Consider the following 15,193-nt stretch of genomic DNA (forward strand, 5'->3'; position numbering starts at 1 on the left):
TGCGAACAACTCCAAACATTCCTCGAACACATGTGCGACACTCACACCAACGCAACACAGGCAGGGAGGCAGCAAAGCAGCGTAGTGTAAAGGTGTGTGAGAGCAGCAATTAAATCGGTACGCGACTAACGACAGTTCCTAGCAACTTTTGGATCCACGTGTGTGAGTGTGCGTATGCACGCGCAACCTCCAGTTTGGCGCTCGCTGCCGTTGACTCGCGCCTTCTTCACATTTTTCGCATACTTTTGTAGCACACACACACACGCGCATCCTTACGCATCAGCGCTTGTTCGACTGCTCCCCAAATGCTTGGCCGCTCAACGCTTGCCTGTTGCATCGCGCTCAAATAATTGTTGTTGCTATTACTATCTCTACCTATGTTGCTCTGTGTGTTGCTCCAATCAACTTGTTTAGCTGCGCGTCTTTTTCATTCGCCCAGCTGGTGCTAACTATCTATCTCGCTTCTGCTGGCAGCACGTTCCCACAGCAAGCTCTACACCGAATAATTTGCTATCACGCTCCCACGTTGCGCCAACATGTTGTGACCGCGTGTTTTGTGTTGTGAGCCCCCCAAAGCAGAGAGCGCCGCTTTGGAAAGAGTGAGCGCGCACGCTTACATATACATACCTATAGCGCGCGGCGGAGCGCTTCTGCGGAGGGTTCATTATTTTTGTTGCGCTAAACGTTATCGTATTGGTTACGCGCTGCTGCTGCGCGCTGTGCTTCCAATTTGGTTTGTCAAACGGACGCGCGTTCTCCACATACACAACCGGAGCGCGGCAGAGCGACGCGACGCGCCGCTCGTTGCATATTGTCACATATGGGGCTGCTCATTTGTAGGAAATGCCACCATCTTAAAGCGACATATGTAAATATGTATATATGTACTAAACGCGCTCCCATTTCTTATTTGCGTATTGCGCGCGTATGTGTTCCATCAGCGCCGCGCCGCGTTGCCTCATGCATGCGTTCTACGCGTTTGCCGCGGCTTCTTCTCAGTGGCAACATTGTTGCTGTTCTTTCAACGCTCGACACGCTGCTGTTTTCTCCAATTGTTGTTGTTGCGCGCTTGCCTTCTGGCTCGTCTATCTGCCTGTCCAGTGACTGCCTGTTTTTTTACTGCTTCGCCGCTGCTCAAGCCTGCCGCTGTCTTTTCAGATTTTTGTCGTTACCCGTCGGCACTTAAACGTTGGTTGACTGAATATATATTTTTTCCACACAAACATATGCTCATTTGTATACTTAGTTTTTTTGCTTTTTTTCGTCTCGAAAAGTTCATTTATCTTTTTCCCTAATTTTGCGTTGGCCTTACTGGATTTATTTTCCTTTCTTTCGTTCGTTCTCTACTGAAATGTAATTATTTTCTCATACTTATTAAGGCGCATATGACACATACATACATACTTACGTACAGACAGACATATGTAGAAATCAGCATATTTTTAAGCATTTGTGTATATCTTTCGGTGTACTTTGCACCCTTTGCAGGGGATCACCCTTACTTATAATTGGTAGTGCACTCATTGTGCTATGCGAAAGAGTTTCCATTGTTCAATAGGAATGCCCGTCGTGTTGGGAATGTCTGAGAGATCCTGTTTGAAATAATGAAAAAAATAAGACAAAAAGTGCCAAAAAATGTAAGTGGCAACAAATTTATGGTTTTCGAGTGATTCGGTTACTCGCCTAATAGCCTAATTTGTTGAGGTAAATGGTTTTTGTATATGCTCACATATGGAAGAGATCTTGTATCAAATGTTGTAAGATTTTGTAGGGATACGATTTTCAGAAATCTTCACATGCGTTGGTTGTTTTATATCTGCTGAAACTTTGGTGCTAAAGTCCGGGCGAAATGGTTAGGTTATCTCTCAAACAATTTTTAACCGAAACCCCACTAAATTGAGTTTAAATTGCCTTCAAGTCATTAACCTTACTTAAAGATTAACTTTTATTGAAATTTGATCAAATAGGGCGGATTATAAACATGTGAATTGAGTTGGTTAATCAAAAATAGATTCTGTTCCACGAAAATTGTCTATTTTGGTGCAGATTTTTGAGGTTTCAGTGACAATTTTCACCATACAATCTAGCTTCATTTGTTTCAAATTGCAACGTCACTACAATTCAGTCAAGGTGGAAGTTCAAATGAACTGTGTTATGACTCTTAGATACATACATCCGAATTAGCTTGTCGGTACATAAGCTGATATTTCTCATAAATCTCTCCACTCGAGTTTGTGGCTCGATCTGAGAAAAAATCAACGCTGGATGTACTTAGGCTCAGTACTTAGACTATATTTTTTAGTAAATGGAGTGCTCGCTGATCCCTAAGTATAATGGGGATACTTCGCACGAATTAATAGTCATTGTAATGTCCTTCTTGGAGAAGTCGAAAACATAGATCTAGATCTGAATTGCTGATTTGTTGTTGTTGTAGTGAGTCGAGGAATTCTGGGCCCAAACTATCAATACCGAGTTTCTGCATTGTTCGAAGCTAAGCCGAATGAAGCATTTACCGACTACGACTTTCTAGACGTGTTATGATCACGCTTCAATAAAGCATTTGCGACCGAACAGTTTAATGGGTACAAGGCCTTAAGTTTTGTTTCCTTTTCTAATAAATATTATATATAATTTTTCTTTAATTTTTTTTTTAATTTTTCTTCATGTCTGTTAAAATTCTCGAATTTCTTGTAGGGACTTAATACCTTGACTTTTAATCTCAGAAGTTGCGAATGTTTTTTTTTTATCAAATTCATTCCTGTTGCTATACGAGTATGGCATGAACCCAAGTAACTTTTTCATTTATCTTTATGCGGATGATGCCTTTAGGCGTTAACGGTCAATAATTTCGCGTAACAGTGAAAATTGTAAGTATTTTATTGGTCTTGGCAGACATACTCGTATGTATGTATTTACGACTATACGATGGCCACATTCAGCTTACAATTCATTTTTCGGCAAGGGTTTCCTTGTTGTCAAATTCGCTTCTTTGTTTCGCCAATGCCTTGGGCTAATGGAATAAGATAACAATGTTTTTATGCGTGAATATGATACGAAATTTAGACGAGTAAATATTCCTTGGCACTTATGTTAATCAAAAACGAAAATCATTGGAAAAAAATCAAGTCTGATTTCTTAACACTATAAAAAAAGCGATTTTATTTCGTTTTAAAAATGAAAAGGGATGCCTACAAGCAATAATTATCTGCTTAGGCTTTCTAAGTCCACGTTGGAAATCTTACTTGTAGATGTACACAATCTATAAACATAGATGACCTGAAGTCTTTATAACCTTTAAGCCATACCTTCCTTATTAACTACTTCTATACATTTCAGGTTTTTCCCAATTTCAGTTAGGAAAGGTTTTTGGAAAATTGGGTTCGAAAGCATGATTCATCTAATGTTAAATAGCGAGGTATAGAATCCGGTCAGATCGTGATTAGACAGACAGCACTCTGAGGTAGAAAATCTTATTGATTTAGCAACCGTTTATTTAGTGCTTTAAATGATTTCTTTAATACAAATTCTTTGATTGTGTACAAATCTATTTTTATTCAACTAATTCTGATTAATTTTTTTTTCTTTTTTCAATTAAAATATTTACATTTACTTTGTGTGAGTCTGCGTGTAATTTCCATTATTTTTTTTTTGTTTTTTAATTGAGTTGCCAATTTCACGCATTTCCCGACTGACAATCGTCCCGAGCGCTGCGGCATACCACAGAGTGCATCTAAATGCCGCACGCGTCAAGCGCAGACAGCTTAGAATGCGTTTTATGTGCAACTGTTTGTGGCTAGCGGACAAGTGGACACTAGACACTAGGCACTTACCAACAGACATACATGCAAACATTAAATAGAAATGCAGATGTTCACCAAGACTCGTTTTTATATTAACAGTATTATTAACGGTACATAGTGCAAGATATAAAAGTGAAAAAAAATAGCAAAATAAACGAATAAAAATGTTTAAATAAAATGCGGGCGGAACGCGCTTAATAAAGAAATCATATATATGTATAAAGTTATTTAGTTGTTGCTTAGCTAAATATGCGCTTTGCGGACGGCGGCGGTGGCGGCGGTGGCGGCGCGGCACACTGACACAAACAACTTTTAGACGCTTTGAGCTGCAAGGAAGACAGACAGATGAAGTGTAGTATAGTGAAATAAATGATAAAATTAGCATCAAAACAGTTGGCTAGCAGGCGGACAGTTGGCAGTAGCACACACACATAGACATTTTCGGCTAGTACGTGCGTATAAAATTGGCGAACGGTTGCACTTAGCCGCGCGGCCGACAGTTAATGTTTGCGTTCACGCGTTAAGCGCCCGCATTGTTGTTGTACGACAACAATAATTTTATTTTCAATTGCAAACTGTTTACTATTTTTTTGTTGTTATTTTTGTATAAATTTTATATGCCTTTGTTGTGCGTAACGTCTGCTTTGACCGCTTTGCAGCCAAAAGTGACTCTTTGTAAGTGTAAACTCGCTAGCGTCGTGCCAACTTTGAATATGTGTTTTATTGGCAATTTATTTAAGCGCTTTAGCTCTATAAGCTGAAAAGCGAAAGTTAATTTACCTAATATTATAGAAATATCTTTATGTACTTCAATAAGACAAGTAGTTTAGATTGGAAGGTCTGTCGCTCTTCACTTAGCAATGCTAGAGTCTATCGCTCTCCACTATATGTATATTATATATATATATATATGTATCTATAAAAAAAAATCTCTGGAGGACTGATATAGTACGTTCTAAATTTCAATGAAACCGTGGCTCCACTATGTTATGCTCCAAGCGGATTAAGCCTTATTTCGAATTTTTCATAATTCCTCAGAAGTTCCTGTGATATCGAATTATATCGTATTAGACCTTGGACGGAAATAATTCAAGTCCATTCCGGTTACGCAGATCAGCCTATCGTGGGAACATTTTGTCTCAGATTTCGTCTAAATATTTGAAAGTCCATTTAAGGGAGTAACAGGACGTATATAATTTAATGTTAAGGCCAAGAATTTAGCTCTATTATAAATATAAGGGGATAAGGGGAAAAATTCCAGTCTGCAATAAACTTTATTCCGGAGTAAGTCTGTTCCTTATGAAATAGCAAACCAAACTGAGTATGAATCAAGTTACAGTTGTCAAAAAGACCCAAGTGCCTTATTTAAAAACACACGTCTTAAAAAACACCCGTTATATGGAAGTAGATTTATTCCAAATTGGCCCACTCCTCTTTTTCCAAGTGAGATCCTCGCGAAGATCCATTCGTTAAGTTCTGGAACCCTAAATAGTTGAATAAAAAAGTAGTCTCCGGACTGTATCATCTATCAGCAACTTACTCTTACAACATATTTAAGAAAAATAGAAGTACGTAACTACTTAACCCGAGCTTCATAAATGTTACACAAAATACTACTAGAAGACTGGTTATTTTAAGATATGCCAATTAAAGTTTAACGTGTTGAAATTTATACACGCATTTCTTCCTGACGGTTAAGAGTATCTTGAAACAATCAGCTTCCAAAAAAATTTTTCCGTAAAAGTTTTAGACATAGAAATTCATATCACTCGTGCGATTTGTTCAGCCTTCCTCATCAGTATTGATCTGTATCTATGGACTTTGTATTTTAAAAACAATATAGTGAACGTTGAGATAAAATTGTGGTCTAACATATAGATTGAATAGCTTTTGCAGATAAATATTTGTAGACTTATAGTCAGTCTCAGCTCTGTTCTGTTAGACATTTGCGGCTTTCAACTTAACATTCTGGTATTGGTGATATAGTGAGGTTAATGTCTTTAATGTAGCATACTATATTCTTAACTACTTTGAACCCGTCCCAAACATCATTGAAATGTATTTTTCAAACTATAGTTTTTCCCACTACTATTAAACTAATAATTTTGATATAATCACTTCAGGCTAAGCTTCCACAATGTGACCAATTGACGCTTATTTTCACTTTACAATTAATTTGTCTTAAATAACCAGAACAAATTAAGCCGAAAGCTATTTAAATAAAAAGCGCCGAAAAATAAAAAAACAATAATAATAAGAAATAAATAGAAATACAAACATACAAAAGAGACCCCGATACACATCAGTTTAATTAAAGAAATTGTACCGAATTGATTTACTTTGCCAATTTTACACGTCATACGATATTTCAGTGAAATTGTTTTTCTTTTTTACTTTAATTTTATAATGAAAAATGTAGTTCATTATTGGTTTTATGGTTGCTTAAAAGTTTACGTCAGTAATATGTCCGAACTTCTCGCCTAAATTATGGTGTGGGTCTCAGCTAAAAATAGTAGATTTAATATTATAAATTAAAAGCCGATTTGAGCGCAGTTTTTTGAAGTTTTCTTTCATACCTCAGCAGAGGTTCATACCACTAAGCAGAGATATACTTGAATGTGACACAAATAATCATCATTAACGCACTCCAACAACTATTTAACTACATATATGAAGTCTCTTTGCACTTTCGATTCACACTTCATTGAAAAATGCTGACAATGATTCACCTTTTCGTTACTATAATGTGCCATTAAATAATTGTAAAGGTTCGCTTAGATCTTTATAAATATATTTATATGGCATGATATGCAGTATGTAATACGTTAGCTATGGTTTCTTTTACTTTAATACTGAAATACATAGACATGTCTTAATGAAAGCAAAACATATGAAAATAAAAATAGAAAAATAAACAAACAAACAGTTTTTTGTTGTTGAATTGACTGAAACCCATGAAGTGACAATTCAATTTTCACTAATCGCCTCTAATTAAGATGCCTTCAGAAATTTCTCGCCTCTTTGGTAATTGATTTCTTCTTATGATTTTCGCTCATTACTATGCTATGTTATGCGATGCTATGAATGTGTCTTTATTTGTATGCGTTCTTTGGTGACATGTTGACGCTGCGAAGCGCTGACATTGATGAGACGTTTCGCTTTGGCTTGTTCGTTGGGTAAAAATAAAGTTAATGAAAAAAAAAAACAAATATAAAGAAATACAAAGTAAGCAATAAGTAAATTAATCACCTGTTAAATATTTGCTTGCGAAAAACAGATTTTGTTAAGTGAAATTACAATATTTCAGGCGATTAAGTCATGGATTTACTCAATAATGAGTTAATAGACGTGTTCGATTCATTACTGAACTGCTCGCTAAGTTTGAGCATTACTCTTGGGTCCAAAAATCCAGGAATAAACAATTTACTCACAAGATATTTTTACCCGAGAATATGTAAAGTGGTCATAAGTCAGTGCTTTGTTCGATTCACCAAATACTGGAAAGGAACGAATCACTAATGTCGGTATATATTATATCTCTTCATAACAGTTTGTAACTGTAAAGTCTTGAGTCTCAGTCAGTTGGCCCACCACCGCTTCTATTATGAAAAGTTTCCTAAAAACTCACATCACACAATAACAATTGTGTTCATTTGATTTGTAATGATTCAGAAAAGGACTAATGTCGCAGCCTTGCATTCCTCGAGTTCTCATCTAATGCATTCAAAATAGTATTGTCTTTCAGGCCTATTAAAATGCTGATATGGTCTAAAGCCTCAGGAGATGTTTATGATCAGAAAAAATAATAAACCTGAAATCTTAATGAGTCTTACAATAAACGAAGATACAATACAGGCATTCTGAGCTTGTGCCACAGATCTCAAAGCGTCGTGGTTTCATCTAATGAGACACAAATAGTACTATTGTTGTGGGGAGATAACTTTATTTGAGCTTTCAAGCTCCTAAAGGTTCCCAGCAATTTTTTTTACGTAAAGAGCAGATAAGCTCAAGGTCTTAATGGTCTTCTCCAAACAACTGCTATCTTTAAATGTACTATAAGGAGTCGAAAGATTTATTGCTACTGATTAGTAAAACTTTTCATATCGGTCTCACACTCTCTTGTAAGCGACCGGCAAATGAATATTCGCTAAAATATACCGACAAAAAAAAAAATACAGCTAATTTTTAGTGGCTAAGATGCTATCTGTATTGTTAAATATTTATCGAAAACTTTAGACGACATATCAAGCTCATTTCGGATGCCTCAGATTTGATCTACAGCCTAACTAGTTTTTCAATTTTCAAGAAATTTCTTCCGTGCTCTTTAACAACTTCGTACCACAGTAATTTGATGAAAGTTCGATAGAATAGTTAGAATAATGCAAATAGAAAAGAAAGAAGGAAGAAGAGGTATAAAGTTTGCAAAATTCAATTCAGGTTGCCTTCGCCGGACCATCCCTAAGATCCATTGTTCGAAAATATGAGCTCGGATGGTTCCCAAACAACTACCAATTCGAACTGCCCTTACTTATTTAGTGGGAAAGTATCTGACAGAAATGGAGTCGACAAACAGGGAGTCAGTTCTTTTTATCCTGCAGAAGCAAGCAGTTTTACATTTGCGATTTTTAGGAACTTGGTAATTACTAATCTCAATCAATACACACGTTACACTCTGCTAAATATATATTTTTCGTGGTCAAAATAAGAGAATGGACGTCCAGAGCTTAAGAGATACTTCTTCAATTGATATATATGAAGCCAATATTTTCTACTTTTCTAAATGCAACATGAACATAAATTTTCCTACAATTTCTTTCATTTAAAGATCATCACTCGATCTTCAACCATTAGAAATATGCTACCAGAAGAGCTGACCGACTGAAACGCTGCAGGAATTTTCTAATTAAACAACGCCAAAGAGTTTAAAACAAAATTCCGCACTTATCTTAATGCATTCACCGCATAAATTAAAGCTTAATTTCTTCATACAATGATCACCCACCGATCCACCACCATCTGAAACTCAAATCAAGCGCCGTCTCACACTCGCTTAAGTAAGAGGCGTTAAGTGTTTCCAGATTGTACACTTACAGATTACCAACTGCGCATTTTACTGCCACCACATGCAATTTCAACGAACAACCTGCACGACGATCTGCAGCGATCAAATGGCGATCGCGATCTCGAACGCTTTAGCAACTCGATAGTTTTGCTCATCGCTCTTCGCACAGCGATTCGATGTTATCGCAAACTATTTAAATAGCAGAAAAGCAAGCAAATGGAATGCGTTGCTCGCATAGTTTTACAACGTTTAAGGTATTCAAGCGAAAGATACCAAAGCCGTAAAGGCAACAGGCCGAGATCGGTGGACATAAGAAGCAGCAGCGATGCCGTCTGCGCTGTCGCTTCCGCTTTGCGCCGTAAGCGCTTCACTTCAATGTTGCGTGCGCAAACTATTCGGTAGCTGAACCTGAACCCATTGCGCGCTTCATGCGGTCGTGCGCTTGGAGTGTTGTGACGCGTGTAACGCGACGGGTGTTGCGAACTCTAGTAAGGCGCGCCAAATCAAGCAGCATGTCTGTTACGTATGTACTACAACACTATGTTGCTGGCAATTACGTGCTTGGAGTACACTTGTTGGCGTGGTATCAACCTTCGTCACTCAGTCTGCTCTGTATTGTTTTGTATGGTCAAAAAATCGTCGTACATGAGTACGACCAGCAGGAACATGCTATCTTAAGACAGACTCTGGAGTTCTTGTCGACCACTTTGTTTAGTCTTTCGCCGGCTGCCGGCTTTTACGAACAACTACACAAGCCAACTAACAGTCATTTGTAGTAGGATCCCAAGTAGTTTTTATTCCAGTCTAACCATTCATCCGTTCCGTACCGTGTTTCCAAATGTTCAAACTACAAGCATTAGTTTTATCCATCCGTTTACTGTTCTTGCAATGTCAGCAAATTGTCCGCTATCGTCTGCCAGTCTCGTCTTTGCAATTCATCAGACACTTTTAAACCGTCTTTTCGTGTGCTTGTTGCTCTTCCTTTGTGCTTGTACTACATTAGTTGGAACACGCTTACAAATGGAGACATGTTAGGAAAGCAATGCTGACGTTACGCGTTTGCTCGCTCTTTACTTAGGTCGAATTTCCGCTTCAAAGTGCAGCACTTGATTCCTTGATTCGGTAGTTTCCAAGTACAACGCGAGATGGCTGGTCTAGTAGACAATGTTGTTTCAGTGAAAGAGGAATTTCAGTGGACAAATGTTTATTGTTTTTGGTTTTTGCTTTGTGTTGCAAATATTTTTTAACGACTCAAAGTACGCTTTATTTTTTCTAAGCGAACGTTGAACTTTTATGTTTGTTTGGATATTAGATAACTAGACGCAAAGTCTGTTATTCTTAAGTATCTGATATAATTTCTAGTATTATTAGCGATCTTCTTTAAATAGTTCTATATATATCTATCTTTGATTCTGTGTAAATTGATGAGTCGTTGAAAAATATAAAGCCAATGAACTGTTGTGCTTGCAAGAGAGGAAACTCTTATCTCATTTAGTCGTAGTTTCGTTGATATCTGTGGTCTACTGCTGATTTACTGACTTTGAGCTTTCTGAGTTTTAATTAACCTCAAGTTTACACGTTAGGTCCTTCTGACTCGCGCGAAATTGGAAGAGCTCCAATGAGCTCATTGACTCAGCAAGATTCGTCCTTCCTTCTATACATAGTGATTCTCTTACTGTCCGACTGGCATCTATACTGGATTTTCGAAGTTATTTGTATGCAGTAATTGGTTGGTGGAATCATCTTAGTACTTCTTGGTTTTCCTAATTTTGTGAGACTGGGACTAAAACTTCTTGAATCTCATACCTAAGCTAATCAAGTGAACTATCTACCGCATATATGTATACAAATTTCTTACGGATAATTTTAACAAAGTTTTTTATTATTAGGCAGTTCTCTGTTCATATTAAAATATTGCCCAGATATAGAAATATTCTGACCAGTGTACAGAGTGAAGTGTCTATTGAGGTTATGATGTGCAAAACTGCGGTTCAGCCATACTTAATTTGGCCATTTTGGTACAATTCATAAATCAGAGCTTGGGGAAAGAGAAGTCAGAGGAAGTAAGGACGCTGTTTCATAATCTGTTGAAGGACCAGACATGCTACTATATTAGGTGGGTTTATTTTAAAGATAGAAAAGTCTTCGGTAGAAGGTGGGATCTCCGAAAAGAGTTCCTCGGGTAATTCAAGAATAGTCCTGTGTCCAGGTCTTTATTGGAACCAGCATCAACATCAATAGCAATGAAAGCATTGAATCCAACGCAGAATTAATCTTGCCAACAGGTGCTACTTTGGACTGAGCAGGCAATTGAAAAGTAAAGTCCTCTGTCGACGAACCAAAATCAAACTCTACAAGTCGCTCATTATTCCCGACCTGATGTATAGTGCGAGGAGATGACACTAGGAGTTTTCGAAAGAAATGTTTTCCGGAAGATTTATCGTCTTTTGAAGTTGGCTTTACGACGACATTGACATAGTTCAGCGAATAAAAGAACAGTGGCTACGCTGGCTAGGTCATAGAAAGTTTTCTAGGCAGAGAATTTCGGGAAATTTGAAATGGCACCTGGATGTATGAGTTGTAACCGACTTCCCAAACTCTGACCTCATTTTATTGGCGACATCTATCGTATTTTTTCCAAAAATCTTTCGGAATTTATATAAAGAAAAAGAAGCGAAAACTGCCATTAAGCTAAGTCTCATAAGTATTTCAATAAAATTTATTTAACAAATATTTAGACAAATGTTCTTTTGGACCACATACCTACAAGCGTCACGAAAGACAATCAAAACAAACAACAATTCCGGCGAAGCGCAACATACTCGATCAACAAATGTGACAGTAATAATAACAAATATGGACAGCAGCAGTTAGACAATACACCACGAACAACAACAACAATGAGAAAGACGAAGTGAGTGTTGAGCTGAGTATTGCTACCAAACCAATAAGTAGCAATAACAATGGTGTAGATAAATATGACTATGACAAACCACAAATAAACTACAACAATTACAACAACAAAGCGTAGAAAATCGAAGATATTTATGTCTACGGCATTAATTATGGACAAAACCACAAGTGCCGCAAAGAGGGGCAACAACAACATATGGACTTGTGGGTAGGCCTGTGAGGGCGCAAGCGAAGGTGAAGTGTCGGAGATAGGCGAAGTTATCTATCTACCACAAAGTGGAGTTTGAAGTTGTGACTGTTATGAGCTTTGTGGTTTGTGTCGCGCCTGTTGGCAGTGCCGCACGCCTTGGCGACACGCTTTTAAAGTAAACATATTTGTCCACCAACTTCGTTCGACTCGTCTGCAGACAGCAAAGACCTTGCATGCAGCCTTGCCGCAACTATCATAACTTGTAATGACCATAATGGACGCCGCAGCGCTTGCCATGCAGCGATTTTGCTCGGTCAAATCCGCTTCTATGGTCAACAGCTTCTTTAGACTCGCTTTATATGAAGTAAACGCGCGCAGCCATATTCGAGCTGTCTTTGAGCGTGTGTTTGCGTGTGTAGGGCACATGATATAAATGCCTTCGCTTTCGTTGTGTCTAAACAGCAGCAATCAATTACAATTCAAATAATGTGCAACGGCGGCAACAACAACAACAACAACAAGTTGAGGCGGGCGTAATGCACCTTCATACATAGCTAAAGACTACATATAAGTTGCATTTGACCATAAATTTTGGGCTTGGTCCACGCGCTCGCTCCTCAATCGAACCCAACCCATTTCGAGCGTTAAGTCCGTCAGTCATTCATTTAGTCAGTTTGTCTGTTTGTGCAGTGCGTCTTTAAGCCGTCAATCTGCCCAGCTGTCAGCCGTTTAGTTTGGTAAGATAGTCGGTCACTTTTAAAATGTGTGAATGTGTGTCTCGGTCGCTTGATTTGCTGCCGCATTGTGTACGCCTGCCACATTTGGTTGACATGCCCATGTCCATACTTGGGACACCATCTTCTAAGGTTGTGTGGCAAAAGTTTTATAGGCATTCCTAATGCATATGCAAGCGTGGAAATTGTGTTTGCTCAGTACCCAACGGGAAATATCTACACTACGGAAGGAAGGATAAATCATTTTATTACTAAATGTCCGGAAGCTTTTCATAATTTTATCTCTTCACCACAATGAACTTATAGCTTTCACTAGCACCAAGCTTACAGCTGAAATTTCATGAAAAGTGCCTATGAACTTTCAACAGATAAAACTAAAAAACCGTGATGACCTTTAGAGCTTTAATTGAGATATTGACAGCTACAACTTCGTGACCGAATGCTTATGAGCTTTCGACTATTATAACTGACAACTATCATAAATTATAGAGATTTCATTGATACAAAACTTACAGCAAAACATCCATTACAAAATGTCGATGAGCTTTTAGAGCTTTCAGTAACACAAAGCAAACAGCTAAAACTCCAATAATAAATACCACAACCTTTCGACGATAATAACTCAAAAAACGATGATAAACTTAAGAGCTTTTACTAGTAAAAAAACATGCAGCTGAAACTCCATCTTTATTGCTTTGAGCTTTCGACAATTATAACTCAAAGCGATGATAATATATAAAGCTTTCACTGACAAAGCCCCATCATCAAAATTCTTTGATCTTTTGACAATTAAAACTCAAAAACGACGATGGCCTTTAGAGCTTTCACCGACACAACGCTTACAGCTAATATCTTACCTGATTGCCCGCTTTTTCGTATTGGTAACCGTTGATTTTCTCATGAATTCAATGTTCCAATATGTCCAGCGGTGCTCCGGATCTGTAATGAAAGAAATACCTTTAATTATAATACGATATGGAGCTAACATAATTAGAAAGCTCCCAACTGGGTTGTCTCTCGCAGCATATGTACTTAGGTGTATTGAAACATATGTAGGGTTGTATATTCCAACAACAATTTTTTTTGTAAGTTTGTGCACATTTTATTTACCCACTTCTGCCTAATATTTGTTTTCCCTTTGTGCATTTGGAAATTTATACTTCATAGTTCAAGAAAAACAGCTAAATACATAAAGCGCCTGGCATACCTTTCTTTTCCACACTTCTGTTAAATACGTTGCACGTAGGCATTTCTTTCTACTTCGATATTACTTATGTGGAACGTGTTTGTTTTATTCATGCCTCGAAGTTTGTAGCACGTGTAAAGTGGCGAGTAAACATCACTTGAAGACAACAATAACAAAAACAAATTAATAAAATTCAAGTGAAAACTTACCGTAATTGCACGAAGCTTGAATAATTGTAATTCAATTATTTTGAAGTCAAAACTGGGAGTTAATTCGGCAGTTGTATGAGTTTGGGTTTATTGAAGAAATTCGTCAGAACTCATCGTATTGAGCTTTCACAGAAGTTTTAGGTATTTGTTTTGTCTTACGAGTGGTTAAATGAGAACTATAAACTCATAACCGAACTTCGAAAGCAATTGATCTATAGTTCTTGACCCTTAATAACACCCTCTAAGAATCGAAAAACTCTGTAAAGCATGTTGATAGAGTTACCGAGGTCTGAGAATGAGTACTTTTAAAGGAAAACAAGCTAGTAAAATTCTCGAGCATATTCATTCTCAGCATAAACGGTCTAAATATTAAATGTGTATCAGAAATCATACTTCTTTTTTTGTTAAATTAACATTTCGACACCAATTTTCCCACGCATAAATATTTTCACATGCAAGGAAAAACGACAATTAGTCGTAATTAGTCAAGCATAAAACATAAGCTTCTTAAGCTTTACGTCGCTTATTACACTGATTATGAATAATTGCCTTCCTTGGCAGAGAGACATGCATGTACCATACTTATACCCATATACCAAAGTAAACGAGGCTTATCGTTTTTGAGACAAATTAAACTACAAATTAAATGTCGATAAATGCTAAGCAAATTGACAAAAAGGAGAATAAATGAAACTAGAAGCCGATAGTAAACAGTTGCGGAAATGATAATATGGACATGCATTTGATTCGATCAGAAATCAAATCTATAGAGTTTTGCTTTGGTAACATTCAATATGATTTTAGTTGGAAAAAATTTTGTTTGAAGTGTTAGAGCGATCTCTTCTGTCAAGTGATCAAAATTACCAGACACCTAATCCAACTTTCACTAAAATATTAGGACCTTTGATACTCATATATAAAAGTAGTTCTCATTTGAAGGTCTCTTTTTCGAAAAGTTCAGAATGAAATTTATAAGAGAAAGTGATGTCAGAGGTAGCTATGGGACTGATAGATACCAAAGAATATACTTCGACTACTTATTCTCAGTATCACAGTTATCTTTTTTATATACTCTTTGAAGGAAAAAGATCCTATCTGC

At 37.2% G+C, this 15,193-nt stretch overlaps 1 protein-coding gene across 2 annotated transcripts in view; it reads left to right on the top strand.

The window, feature by feature from the left end:
* LOC114804952 (uncharacterized) overlaps window positions 1-15,193 on the top strand; it is a 339,668-nt gene that overhangs the window by 21,613 nt on the left and 302,862 nt on the right. The window lies entirely within an intron of this gene.

This window comes from Zeugodacus cucurbitae, chromosome 6, assembly GCF_028554725.1.
Source record: "Zeugodacus cucurbitae isolate PBARC_wt_2022May chromosome 6, idZeuCucr1.2, whole genome shotgun sequence".
In the NCBI taxonomy this organism is placed as follows: domain Eukaryota; kingdom Metazoa; phylum Arthropoda; class Insecta; order Diptera; family Tephritidae; genus Zeugodacus; species Zeugodacus cucurbitae.